Raw genomic sequence first — 15,106 nt, 5'->3', positions numbered from 1 at the left:
GTATCCTAGATCGCATCAAGAGAAGCACAACCAGCAGGTGGACAGAGATGATTCAGTCCCTCTGCTCTCATGAGACCCCACCTCGAGTACTGTGTTCAGTTCCAGGGCCCCCAACACAAGAAAGACTTTGAACTGTTGGAGTGGGTGCAGAGAAGGGCCATGAAGATGATCAGAGGGCAGGAGAGTCTCCACTATTAGGACAGGCTGAGAGGGCTGGGGCTCTTCAGCCTGGAAAAGAGAAGGCTCCAGAGGCACCTGATAGAAGCCTTCCAGTACCTGAAGGAGGCCTACAGGAAAGCTGAGGAGGGACTTTTTATTAGAGCATGCATGACAGGACGAGGGGAAATGGTTTTAAATTGGAAGAGGGTAGATTTAGACTAGATATTAGGAAGAATTCTTAACTGGGAGGTGGTGAGATGCTGGAACACGTTGCTGAGACAGGCTGTGGATGTCCCCTCCCTGGAAGCATTCAAGGCCAGGTTGGATGAGGCTTTGAGCAACCTGGTCTAGAGGGAGGTTTCCTTGCCAATAGCAGGGGGGTTGGAACTAGATGATCTTAAACTTCGACCCAAACCATTCTAAGATTCTATGAAATTATTCTGATGGCACAGTGGTATATTTTAGCAGTCTTCTGAGTCTTTCTCAACTGGCCTGTGTACAAGAGGCGCCTGTACGTTATAAAGAATTCTTGTTTTACTCCTCAAAAGTTTCAGTTAGCCCTGGCTATAAAATCTTGTGCAGTCTACAGGCATAAAAGACACCACCCTTTGTGCAAAAACTTTTATACCAGATTCAGAGGGATTAATGAGACAGTAGAAAGCAATTGGAACAAAAGTCTAAGGGGGGAAAGTTTGTTTGTACTTAAAAATGGACAAAAAGTGGTTATTTGAAAATAGTCTTCATCAAAACATGACCACTACTCTAAACCAAGATGGTTATCTTTAAGATCATCTGCACAGCCTAGTGTGGTCCTAGAAAAACCACGCAACAGAACACCTGATTAGGCATGGGAAGTTTTTTCTGACAGCGCTTCTGACTTCTTTTGTTCACCGGGATTCACTGAGGATTTTCCATACCCATATTTCCATGATCTCTTACCTTTCAGCAAAGATGATTAGCTAAACATAAACTCTTCTATTGTGTTTGTTGCTGAGGTTTAATAATGAAGGCCCTAACTAAGATTCTCACTTCCTTTCCTCCCTCTCTCATTATAAGCTAGCACAGCTCTGACTTCAAAGATGAAATTCATGGAGAGGGGAATACTTATAAGACGATGGTTTATCTCCTTTCATCTAAATTCCTTAATTTTTGAATCCCCACATCTACTGTATCTCTGTGACAGTCAGAGGAGCATTAGTGATACTAGACTATGAATCACTTGCTCCCCTGATGCTTTACGCTCTGGGTCACAATGGATGTGCTGCATTAGCGATAATCAGCTCCTGGGTGTTTCAATTAGATTCCTCATTCACCAAATTGAACAAGGTCCTGGAATCTAGAGAGATTAAACTACTTTGATTGCTTGGATAATTTGATCTGATTTTTTCTTGCTCTGCTTGAACTGGTGGAATCAGAGCTAAATCACACTCCTACTTTGCTTGACTTTTTCCTCATTTGGGTAATCTTCCCCTTCAAAGAAGTCCACTGTTATAAAATCCTCATTTTTAAGAATCCTCATTCAACTCCTTGTAAATCTGTTGCATTCTGGGCTTATAAATGGACTGCTTAGCTTTGCACCTCTTTATTTCACAAATTCTATCTTCTAAGCTGACTGACAGAGCTGGCTGCTTTTCTTCACCTTTGATAAAATCACCTAATTACAGCTGAGTAAAAACCTGAGCTCTGAGCACTTACTCCCTACAGCATGGCATAAAGTACACACCGTCTTTGCTTGTGGCAAAGTTACCTGCCTCTCAGACTTGGTTTAGTTACACCATAACTCGAGCTGCCGCTGCTCGCCACCAGCAGAGGGACAGGCTGACCTTCACCAGCCCCCCTGGAATGCTTCCAGTTTACCTACAGTGAGAACAAGGGTTTTTAAACAGCCTGTCCCATTCAACCTAGTTATGTGTAAAAGCAAAAAAAAAAAAGAAAAAAAAAGAAAAAAAAAAGAAAAAAGTGCATAGAGAAAATAGGAGGATAAATCTCCTTTGAGTTTGATATAGGTCTGAATACACAGATAAAACCCAATGCTGATGGTAATTATTTCAGTTTATCTGTATGTAGATAAATGGTATATGGGGTAAGAAACAGAATATCCTGTGGCACTGGTTCCACATTCACGTCTCTATAGGGGTATTGAAGTTTGGTTTTGTGCTGCCAAACTTAAGGAGGCTGCGTAAAATCTGAAGGAAGAAATGATATAGAAACTCATTTCCTCCTTTATCAGAGACACTGATGCCACTAATCAGGAAAGAGAAAGGGAGACATGTTAACAATACTAAAGACAGCAGATTCTTAAAAAGTATTATTAATAAAAGAGCCTAAGTAGGTAAAACACTGGTTTCTTACTGACAACAGATGTTCCCAATCATTGTGCAATACTGATAAAAACAAAACTAGTTCCACACCTCGAGGCAAAGCTGACAGACTAGCAGAAACCTTCATACACTTTTCATGCCTTTTCAGGCAACCACCTCCTAAACAACAAGATTTTGTTCTTAGCGGTAAGGGAGCCCCTCAAACTGTTAAACACCTGATGAGGTACTCACATTGCCCCATGAGCACAGTGACTTTACAGAACTTGGAAAAAAATGAAGAGAAAACGCTCTTGGAAGTTCTGCCAGAGAGGAAGGCAAGGCTTCAGCTTAATCAACGCTTACCTGCTTCTGCAGTTTCATGCAGCCGCACGCCCTTACTGCTTTCTCTGAGCACAACATGTGCTGGGAACCAGGGCACTTGACCTTACCCAGCTCTGCAACAGGAGCTCTAGAGCAGTTTCTACCTTCAGTAAGGAGCTGAGCTCATTTCCCCTCACACCCAGCACAGAGCAACCTAATACACCTCATCATGTGGTGTGTTGCCATAGCAGCGATGAATCCAGCTGCTGCAACACAAAAGACTGATAAAAAGTTTTTTTTCTTTTTTTTTTTCTTGTCCACCCACCCAGGAAAAGTCAGTGTTATTTTCTGGTGCAGCAAACCTAATCCAGATAGACTCATGCCACCTATGAGAGCTATGTTGTGATGAAGACTAAAAAGAAAGACACAATTAAATTATACATTTTACTTCAGGGGATTTGGGTTTTATTTATAAGAGAACAAATGAGTTAGTAATATGAAATCACCACTGATCCTTTAAACAGCTGATCATTATTTTTCTGCTCTTGACATTCACTGGTTTCAAAATTTAGGTCACTACCTCCATGGGAAATGAAAACACATGACCACACTTAACACAAATGCAACGGTATAGCTGCATGATCAGCACAGGTGGCAAATGCCAGATTTCCACCCTCCTGGCCTGGGAAAGTTTTACAAGATTGTTTGCTTGTGGAACATAATTGTATGTATCTGGAAAATGCTAAATAATCATTATTAGCGCCGCCATACTGCATTCTACATGAGTACTAATCACAGCAGAGGTACTCCTCCCCTGCAGACTGGGGAGCAGGGTAGTTTCTTCTTCACGAGCAGCGATGGAGCTGACAGCAACCTGATCCACGGCACAAGACCTATTCCAGTATTTTCAGAAATAGTTTTGTGGGGTTTGCCCAGCAGCTAGCCTTTCCCCAAACCGTCTAGGCATTTTTAATCAGAATAAACTCTCTCATCTCTGAGACAAAATTTTACTTAGTGTGAAAGATACCATTGTTCCAAAATGTCCTAAGTAGGAATGTACTTCTGCAACTCTGACATCAAAAGGTCAACACTTCTATTCAGTTTTCTATTTCTCTAAATATGATGAAAAAATCAGAGAAATTAGCTACTGCTATCATGGATCTCAATACAAAATAAAAATAAAATCATACCTACCAATTAATTATTTTGTACTGCTTATGAGTAGAGTCAAACTCTGTTCAAGTTAATTCATAGTATTTTTGTCCTATTGTCATAAAGTACCCACCAAAGCTGTTTCTGGAATCTGTAGTTTGCTGTAACTGCCACAAAGGCTGGCTTTGGAAGTCACAGACCCTCAGTTCTGTAGATGTACAGAGCCACAGCTGTAAGAGACCTCCAAAGACAGAAGAAGCAATGCAGGCTCCTGGAAGAGTTGCCTTACTTTGCCTTGAAGTAGGCATTTATTAATTCATTTTTAAAATTCTGTCTGGTGTTCTAAAGAGAAGGACAGAACACATGGTGCAAGAGAATGTTCCTCAGAACAATTTCTACAATTACTATATAGTATATATTACATATATTGTATACATATATATTGTATATATTGTAATTCTACAATAACTTGCATCTTCTTAATTGTTACCTTGCTGTGAATGTTCTCCCCCCAGATTCTCACTATCAGGAGAGCAGACAGACCATAAAATGCTTCCTAAAGCTGTACAATGTGATCTAGTCTTGGTTGCTGCATTTGCAAACACAATGATAAGCACTTTACAAACAACAAAATGCAAAAAATAACAAAAGCTGAGAGGCAAGCAGACATTCTGTGCACATCTATTAATGTTACTGTTTTTTCTGTATGCCTTTAATGACTTGACTCTGCTTGTGTGAAATACATATATATATAAGAAAGAAGAAAAGAAATCCTATCAATGAAGCCTCACGGACTATTAAAGGAAGTCACCTGCTCTGAAAGAAATGAATGCAAGCTTTCAAAGAGGGATGTCCCCTCTTTCTGAACCAGCAGCCAGCTCAGCTCATGGGGCTGAGGCCGCAGGCTGGAAGCCCAACACCAGCCTCCCCATCCCTGACCAGCAGGCCCCCAACCAGTGAGACATGGGACAAGCAGCACCTGCTCACTGTTTATGGCAGGGCTGACAACTCACCCATTATCAGAGCCACAGTTTCAATAATTCAGGTCCGCTTGGGTGCCCCAAGGCTAAAGGCAGCCTCCCATGTCACTCACTGTTTAACGCTTTAACAGGCTTTCTCTCTTCTGCTGTGCTGCCCCCTAAGCCCAGTTCTCCTATGCTCTTAGGGGTCTGCAGTAAACTTCAGGGCACCTGCAGGGCAAGCAAGCTTGCTAGTAACAGAGGAGCTCCGAACTCTTCAGTATTTTAACAGGAGCAGGCACCCAGAATGTGCTCCTGAGGAAGGTTCAAGGTGGCATGTACTTCTGTGTGGGAAGGGCTGGACACAAGCATGCTTTTTGTTCTGGAATAGTTAATGAACACCTGGAAAACACAAGAGAGAGACTGTGCCAATGTCAAACTTACTCACATGGAGGTCACTCTGCCTGGCTTTACATGCCCTATGGCCAGGGATTGCCTTACATGGGCAGCATTTGGTCTTTTAAGATGAATGGCCACTTTTATGATGATATTTTCGTGGCAATGTTGCTGATCTATGTAAAGCTTTTAGAGGCCTCTTCTCTCACTATCATGAGATAATTGATTCTCTTATGCAAAGCCCAAGCCATGTAAAATAAAAGCAAAGCCTGGCTCTGACACGAACTGGCTCTTTTTGGAGGAGCCTGGCAGCAGCAGCCGCCAAGACTCGTATGTCCTTGTAAAATGCGGCCCAGGCAGCAGAGATGGAGCCACGGCACTGCTCCAGCCCTTCCAGCACCGAGCAGGAGTTGACACACGGAATCACATTTCTTCTCTGTGTCCTCACTTGTCTGAAAGAGAAGTGTGACTTCCTTCACACAGCCATCATGGCACCCCTGCCTAGAATGTCCTTTAGACAGAGGCCAGAACTTATACTTCTATTTTGACCCTTGACTGCCTTTTCTCTCTTCAGTGAGACCGGGGTATTTCTTCAAACTCATGGTTCCACAAATAGTTTGCCCTAGTACTGCCGAGGAGGCCCTGTGCAGCAGCAGAAGCCAGCAGCTGTGGGGTGGGTACGTGGGAAGACCTTACAGTGAGGCAGCACGTCACACAGCTCATGTTGGGAAAGTGTGGATCTAATCTTCCAATAGCTGAAAAGAGGTTGTGGCACCCAAAATCTCCACAGCCCCTCCTTCTATGCTCCGATTAGGGAGAACTTACAAGCTGCCACAAAGCACTACCAGGGTTATGCTACCTCTGCCCTACCTCTGCCCTAACTCAGACTGCCTTTGTGGCACGCTGCAGCCTGGTCTCGCAGCCCTCGGGCAGCAGCCGCTACTCCAATGCCAGCAGCACTGTGGTACCTGGGAGAGCAAGTATTTGCAGGCCTGGGCCATGACAACATGGTGGAGTGACAGCTCAAGCGCTCCCTACACAGGGGAACCAAAGTACAAGCACAGCAGGCTAGCCAGAAGTCTTTATCCATTGTTTCTCAAAGAGATGCATTTAAAAAACATCTATGAGTATAATAGCAATTAGGTACCCTACCACTACAGTCTCTTCAATGTTTCAGCAGAGAGTGTTTTACACAGAACACATTTCTTCACTTATATTTGAACATATTTATACAAAACACATAGCATGAACTGCCTCAAAACCCATATGGACCAAGTCAGCCTCACCATCAGCCTCTCATTACCCATCCAAAAGCCCATGGGTGCTTGTACTCCCCAAGCTTCCTTCAGCAGGGAGATGACCAATCATGCTCAAGACACAAACAGATGTAAGCAATGGACTAGGTGAAGAGAGCAGATGAACTGTATTTTCGTATCCGCTATTTTAAGCATCTAACTCAAATGACCTGAATTGCCCACATAGAGACACCTGCCTCTCCGCAGTGAAGTTGCAGGGAATTTCTTCTCCTAACACCATCCTCTGAATTGCATCCAAGTTGGATGTATAAAACAGATGGTATCAGTGCATCTCCTAAGGCTCTGCTTCTAGTAGACAAATGCTACCCTCTTCAGAAATGTTAAAAAATCAGTTTCAGGAGCGCAGATCACAATCCATGTGAGCTGGGGGCTAGAGAGACACACTGCAGAATCCCTTATTCCAGTGGCTCCTGTCAAAAGCTCTAGCACCATTTCACTCATTTATTTTCCCTTACCTCATGTACCCAGCATAAACTGAAGTTGGTATAGAAAGATGTCCCTTGGGGGAAACCAAGGCCAACCAAGGAGGAGGGTGGGGATCGGGAGGTGCTTCCCTCTGAGCTGGTGCCGGCGGAGGATGGAGATGCCAGCCGATGCTCTCGAACATAGGGCTCTTAGGCAGGAGGCCAAGCAACACTTCTGATCGCCTGTCATGACAGATCCTGCAGTTCTTCTTCGTCATGTCCTGGCCTGAGGCACTGGCCAGATGACGCTATCAGTAAGTAATTCTGATGGCTCCAATTTCCCCTGCAGCCTTTCTCGCTTTCCGACCCTCAAAGCAGGTTCCTCTGATAAGATTCCCATCAATACAAAGCTTTATGCAGTCTTCTGGAATGCTTAATCCCTGTGATTAATAGGGATATATTTACATATCATCGTTTTCAAATCTTGTGTTGTTTTTTGTTATCGTTTGGGCTTCTTAAGGCTGCCACAAAATGTAAAAATTCTTCCTTATAAGAGATCTAAGGATTTTCTGTCCTTAGCTTAGCATAAACTATATGTGGTGATGTTTTTCTCTGTAGATAAAAGTAGGAATCCTGTTAGCATTTATATATGCCTCCCTAGATACTTATTCCATGCTTTAATTAACCCTTGGATTTTAGTCTTTCATGAGACAGTTAATAAGTAGGGCCACTGCAGTGTCATTGAACCACTTGGCCAGAGGGGCACAAGGATATTTTATTTTCAAAATTACAAAGGGTATGCCAACAACCTTTTAACAACAGCAGTTTGCTGGCAGTAAGATCACTATAACAGAACTGAAGTTACTGCAAACACTACCGTGACATCACTAGCTGAAAAGCTAAAACCGATATGACAGTCTGGCACTGGTTAGTTGCAGGACGTCAGGGGAAGCCTGTGTGCATCAGGCAGAAGGAAGCCATGGTGGCACCATCCATTGGCAGTGGCCAGGACAGAGCCAGGAGCAGCATCCACCTTAAGTGAAATAAACAGTGTCCAAACACCATGGCAGCAAGAGCAAATTTCTACCTGTCCGCTCTTCTATATGTCCTCTCAAGCTTGCTGCAGTGTTACCCTGCTAGCAGGCAGCATGAGCATTCTGCTGTGGGGAGCAACAGCATGCCTCCACAAATGCTATGGAAGTTATTTTGCCTTCAGGCAACAATAATTTGTACACAGCTTTGTATGACTGCGTATTTTGTATTTCTTACTATAAAGAACAGCAGTGTTTATACAGACAGTCCTTAAAAGATATAACCAACCTGTCTTTTTTTTTAAAATCACCCCTCTGACTTTCAAATGTGCTATAATTAAGTGATACTTAGAATGACTTCAAATAAAACTATTCTGGAAATAAATGATTTTTGAATTTGTTGGTTTGATTTATGGCGTAAGCAGCACTTTGCACTTCTGTTTGTGGAGCTTTTCAGTATAATAGCAGAAGAGAGATAAAGGTGTGACAGAATAAGTGATCTTGAAATAAAAATACGGACAAGAGATTAATGGAAGTGCAATAACTGAAAATACTTTTAACTCTTACTTGAGTATTTGATTATACTTTGAGGGGAGAAAATGAGAAAGATCCTGCTGCAATTTTATATTTTGCCTTACTATCATACCACAAATACTTACAGTGCTTCATCAATGGCTTCTGTGTTTTTTGCCAGCTTGCCTTAATATGTTTGGAAAATCAGTAGGAGGCAATAAGGAGTCTGAGATACTTGTCTGAGGGATATATGTCCCTCTGTACCAGCCTTAATCTTTTGTCATTTAACCCTTCATATATTGCGAGGCACCACCTGGCTGACTTCAAGCAGAAGCATATAATGTACATCCCAACTTTATAAGGTCCTGCATAATATCTAGCAAAAAGGCATCCCTGGACAGATGTTGCCTGATGTTGCACTGCCCCCACACAGGCAAATCCAGAGCTGGCGATGTGAAGGCTCGCAGGAGCCAAAACTCAGCCAGCTCCTGGGCCTCTGCTCCACAGAGTGCAAGAAACACTGCTTTTGAATCCAGTGAGTCCAATTAAGCACATTCATAAGCAGGAGGACTGGAAACCAGCAGATCTTGCATTGACAGAGGCGTAACTATCAAAAGAAACAACACTTGATTTTCATTTATGGGCCTATTTGCATTTTTTTAAATTAATGCACTGGGATGTAGTGGTTTCCCTCTCTCCCTATCTCTTTGAAAACATGTTAATGTGTTTTTTTTTTTCTTAACAAAAGTAAAAATGGATGGATTTGGCAAATCTAACACTACTCAGAAAGAAATGACATTAAATAGGGCAGCATCAGCACCAATTACAATAATGTCTTAGTATTGCTGTGTCTGCTATTAGCATGAACGATAAGTATGAGGAACAGTATTGTGATAAATGTAAAAGCCTTTCTAGAGAACCTTTAAGGAAGATGTGATTACACACAGTGGGTAAACCACAGCAGTGGTTTTTACATGACTTTAACTAAAGCAAACCTCACTTTCCTGTTGGGACTACAGTGCAATACATAGCAATACAGGGAACAAAACGAAGACGGAAGAAGACAGAATGAAACAGGTCATCTGAAACTGTTAGGTGTTGTGAGGTAACTCCTTTGTTTTAGTGAATTCTGTGCAATAGATGAAGCACTCTCATTTTCAAACGTGGGCAGTGCACTAGGACATCTAACACCCTCCATCAGGCCTGGTCTCTACTGACATTTATCTCACTGATTCCCCCAAAAGCATCCCACAAAGATTTGAGGCATAAGGGGCTCTGACAGGAAAGGTTGTAAAGAGTTAATTCATTCTGTTCCCAGCTCTGGCAGTCTGGATTCATTTCCTACTTGTATCACAAATAAAAATAAATTCAGTCTTCATTCAGTGCTTTTCCATAAAAAAAACAAGTTTCCACTCCATCTGAACAGATAAGCAGCCTTTTGCAGGAAACCAAAGGAGCAATGTTGATTGCAGAAGTGGCAGAACGGCCCCTGGCTTCCTGAGGAGACCCACACAAGCTTTGCAGTAAGCACATTGCAGCCGCATGGCCCTTCAGATATGAAACGTGACTCTCAGGTGACACTCCTTTGGATCTGGTTCCTGATCGTTTAAAAATACAGCATCAACCCAAGCTGCACACATTCCAAGTGAAACTTTTCACTGAACAAGGACATTTCTTCATTAATTTTTAAATGATGTGCTCAAATTATTTTTAGCAATTTCACTGTGCTTAATTTAAGTTCTACTTTTATTATCGGCTGGAAAGTTGTAAAGTATTCTCTTAAAATCAGTTTATCATCTTTGATTTGGCAATGTTTTCTTCCTTTCTTTTTCAGTGTAAAACAAACCACAGCTGCTTTTGCTTCAATAGCAACGTTTGTTTTTTTACACCAGACAATCACCATAGGAAGGAGGTATCTTTAACTCTGAACCCAACAGAACTGTTATCAAAACGGTTCCAGAAACAATGTTTGAGCATTTATAAAATGCCATGTATAGCAATACTTACTGAGGCCCCCATTTTTCCCTGAAATAAAAAGAATTGAAAACTAATTTCTGGCTTAAGTTACAGATGAGGTTCAAAACCTAACTGACCAAACCCTCTCTCCTCTTCCCCCAAAACTCCTCTGCCCAAGGTAAAACACAGATCGGTGATCTCCCAGTTTTCATATTTTGAGCCAAGAACCACGTACAGGATTGGTGTCCATCGCAAAAAAAGGTGAAACAGAAGTGATAAAATAGGTTTTTGACTCTACTGTTTATGAAAGATACACAGATGTCTGGGAATCCAGATCTGCTTGTGCCATAACATGTCTCACCTACAGCTGACTATGAACACACCACTGAACAAGTGGATGCTGCTATCTTCTTTCACTGTCTGTTGATCTTCTGGTATATGAACTATGTTTAATCATATATCCTCAGATTTCCCACTCTAATTCCACCAAAAGATGCGCACCGCTAAGTAACCCGTCAAAAACCCAAGAACTCTGTAATTGCAATATTGCATACACTACAAAAACCCATGCAGCTTCTTTCCTCCTGATTCTTCCCTGAGAAAACACCTTTTATTTCATGTGTACCTTGCCAGTGGGAGGAGAGGCCAGCACCCTGGTATTCACTGTCTCACACTTGAGACAAGAGGCTGAAGTCCTGACTTTGAATGGGAGCTGGAGGACGCGTGACCTGCTCAGTCCCAGATCCAGCCTTTTCTGAAGAGAGAGGAGCTTCCAGGTGCCCTGAAACTCAGCAATTTCACTTCTGCATACCTTGCACAAAATTTAAAAGGTGTTGTGGAATCTCTGCCCAAGGGGCATTGCTACACTCTGGAATTCCTCCTCCTGTTCCTGCCAAGAACCTCTAATCTCTCCTTTCTTCTGGATGTAAACTACCAAAACATCAAGCATGACAGGAAGGATTTCTCTCTACTACCATTCACTGCAATGAAAGTCTTAAAGTGCCCCTATAATACCCTCAAATCCCATACTTATCCCAAGCTTCGAGGGATCTATTTCTCCTTAGCCAGCTTTGAACATCTTAAAAGCAGCATCCGTCCTCATCACACTGTTGAGCTGCACTTCATTCATTGCCCTAAAGCACCTCTTCAGCAATTCTGAACAAAAGAAACCCTGCGTCACTGGGCATTTGCACCAGGGAGAGAGGATGGTTATGATGTATAAGAATCTCTGCTGTATCACAAATTGCAAGCAGAAAGGACAGAGCCTTTCAGGCCACCAACAATGGGCCATCCTCAGGAATGATTCTCCATGTTGAGCACTGCAGGACAAAACCTCTGTGACCTGATGAGGTAAATGAACTGTGGCCCAGGGGACAGAGGTGACTCTGAACTCTCAGGATTCGAGTACATTAGAAATGACTAACCAATTACACCATTGACCTCCAAGTGAAGTATTTGCATAAATATGGTTAAAGCAGATATTGTACTTATCTATCTTTACAGTTATTATTAATATATCTACAGATAAATGTTGGGGGAAGACAGCTAGGAAATCATATTCAAAATAATCAAGTTGAAGACAGCTGCATCTGATTAAAAGAGTTTTAATTTAACTAGCACTGAGAGAGTCAGCCAGCACTTGGGAGTAGGAATGCAAATGAAGTGTTTGCTCGTCAACCTGACAGACAGCTGGGACTGCTGGCCATCCTGCCCATGAAGCTAGGGCAGCAGGCTCTGCAGGAACCATAGCACTTCCGAAATCCGGGCAGGTCACGGAGCATCTGCAGTTAGCAGGAATATGACAGATCATTCAACTGTGGTAAAAACAGGCATAATGAAACAGAGTGAGATTCCTTCCTGCACTTTAAAATGGAGGCCTTCTGGGGTGGCGGAAGTGACATCCAAAATGCAGACTACATAAAGCAATACATTTATCTCATTACATTGTCAGAAGAGGGGCAAATCAGAAAGGGCATCAAGTTATTCTTACCCCACAGTGTATATAATGTCATCTACACCCTTTCTGACTGCCTTCAGGTAGCATCAGCCCACCAGACATGTTTACTTTGCCTGTGATGGATTCTGACAAACTTTCAGAGATATTTGGAACAATCTAAAATTAGTTTCCAAAGGACCTGTGTTTGAGCAGAGTGCACATTTACCTGGAAAAAGCTGTATTTGCCTAATATATTTAGTTTAAAAAAACAAACATAGTGAAGCTGTGTGGTGCAGTCAACACACTGTAGGGCTGCGATTCAGAGGGACTTTGACAGGGCAATCCCAAACACAGGCTGAGCAGATAATGGAATGAGAGTAGCCCTTAGGAGAAGGACTTGAGAGTGTTCATTGATGGAAAACTCAACATGAGCCAGCAATGTCAGCTTGCAGCCCAGAAAGCCAACTATATACTGGGCTTCATCAAAAGAAGTGTGACCAGAAGGGTGAGGGAGGTGACTGTCCCCCTGTACTCTGCTGTTGTGACGCCCCACCTGCAGTATTATATTCAGCTCTGGTGCCCTCAACACAAAAACAAGATATGAAGCTGTTGGAATAGGTCCAGAGGAAGCCACAAAAGTCATCAGAGGGCTGGAGAACCTCTGTTATTAAGGAAGGTTGAGGGAGTTGGGCTTGCATGGCCTGGAGAAGAGGAGGCTCCAGGGAAACCTCATTGTGGCCTTCCAGTACTTCTAGGTACCTTAGGATGGGGAGGGACTTTTTACAAGGGCATGCAGTGATAGGACAAGAGGGAATGACTTTAAACTAAAAGAGGGGAGATTTAGATGAGATATGAGGAGGAAATTCTTTATTCAGAGGGCAGTGAGGAAGTGGCACAAGCTGCCCAGAGAAGTTGTGATGTCCCATCCCTGGAGGCGTCCAAGGTCAGGTTGACAGGGCCCCGAGCAGCCGCATCTAGTGGGAGGTGCCCATGGCAAGGGGGTTGGAGCTGGATGATCTTTATGGTCCCTTACAACCCAAGCCATTCTGTGGTGCCATGTGCAGGGAAAACAGTGGATTTCTCTTTCTTATATTCTCTTCCAAACATTCTGATCCCAAACTTGCCACACCTGACACCAAAACCATTGTTCATCTTCAGCAGTGAGGTTGGTGTCAGTATGGAAATTATTTTAATCGTAAAACACATTGAATCCTTCGCATAAATACTTCAGAATGAAATGAGACTTTTACATTAAAGCCAATTATTATTTATATTTTAATATAACTGACAACATTTTATTTTAAAAATTGCTCCAGTGAGCGATGAGAGGCATGCGGTAAAGTCTGAAGGAATACAATAAAAGCAACATCATTCATAACTGGGTACATTACTTTTGGCTTACAGAAGGAAATTGGCTTTAGAAAAAAAATTATCACCACATAGACACATAGTAAGAGCAAGTTTCAGAGAATATGCTAGGCATCTGGGCGCCTTATGTAATCTAGAAATTAAATGCCTCATAAATACTGCATGAGAAAGCCTATGTAGATCTGATTTTCCACATAGGAAACTCTACTAGGAGTTCTTCAGCAGAGATCATGTTTCTTCCTTAACATAGATGAGAGGAAGAAGAATGAATCAAACAAGAGAAAGGGAATGAGGATTATTCTCCATTGCGCAGTCAGCCCACTCATAGCACTATGTGGAACTCAGCACTGCAACCTTTGCATCCCTTGACAGCATCTGGAAATCTATGTTTAACCCTTGATTCATTCCCCTGGGAGGTCAGAGTTGGATCTGAATTCTCCTCAGCAGTGATTAACTTCACGTATTTACTTCTTGCTACAGCTAAATCCAAGTATCTTAAATTTTTACTTTTTTTTCCAAATAGCCCTAAGCTGAAAACAAATAGAAAACAATCAAATGAAAGATAATTGAAATCAGCTTATCTGCTCAGACACTCAGCAAGCACTAACAGAGTTTAAAACTTGCACACAAAAAATGAGAACATTTCTTACAATATTGTGTGAAAAGCCAAGCTGTCTGGGACCTTTTCCAACAGGAATCTGTAATAAGCAAATGCTGATTTATCAAACACAACATCTACCATCGGCACACTCTACTTTTGGTAACGGTTTTGTCGGAAGGGCTTCTCAGGTTTATGGCAGAATTTCTCTTCAAAGGCCAAATGAAGTACATGCACGATGAGAAGTCAGGACATCCACTGAGGACTGAGAAGACAGATGTTTCGATCCCTTACTCTGTCACTACAGCTTAGGAGCCTTGAAACTGGAATGCCACCAGGAAAAGCAATTGTCCTTACCTCTGGGCTCCTACGATGTATGTTTCTGGGAATCCATCTCTGCGTGTTATTTTGAAAATAACTCTTAGCTTTGAATTAATGGTAAATGGAAAAAATCACATTGTCAATACTGACAGATTTCAATACAAGAACAAGATTCTGCACATCTAATAATAACATAATTCCATGATTCCCTAACTCCTCCTTCCTCCTGTTTCAGTTACTCTCTCCAAACCTGAACAGCCTTGTAACTGCTGGTTCACTCTATTTTTCACACTCTTTTGCTTTCATGGTTAAAAAAAACTATCCAAATTGAAACAAAGAGTATATTCATAAGAAGGCATTATCATACAGATTTGTA

At 42.2% G+C, this 15,106-nt stretch overlaps 1 protein-coding gene across 11 annotated transcripts in view; it reads right to left on the bottom strand.

Annotated features, from left to right (window-relative positions):
* The window catches only part of DTNA (dystrobrevin alpha), a 177,104-nt gene that overhangs the window by 126,618 nt on the left and 35,380 nt on the right, over window positions 1–15,106 (bottom strand). The window contains exon 1 of one of the 11 annotated variants that reach the window (XM_021386438.1): window positions 4,946–5,177. The exons of 9 other annotated variants lie outside the window; for them this stretch is intronic. The gene's annotated coding sequence lies outside the window, so the exon portion shown is untranslated. Of the gene's footprint in view, window positions 1–2,822; window positions 2,969–4,945; window positions 5,178–15,106 lie in introns of those variants that run through there. One more of the 11 variants, XM_021386437.1, reaches the window with a different exon arrangement.

Source organism: Numida meleagris, chromosome 2 (assembly GCF_002078875.1).
Source record: "Numida meleagris isolate 19003 breed g44 Domestic line chromosome 2, NumMel1.0, whole genome shotgun sequence".
Classification (NCBI taxonomy): domain Eukaryota; kingdom Metazoa; phylum Chordata; class Aves; order Galliformes; family Numididae; genus Numida; species Numida meleagris.
The sequence above is the reverse complement of the archived record's forward strand: the minus strand, read 5'-3'. Positions and strand labels throughout refer to the sequence as shown.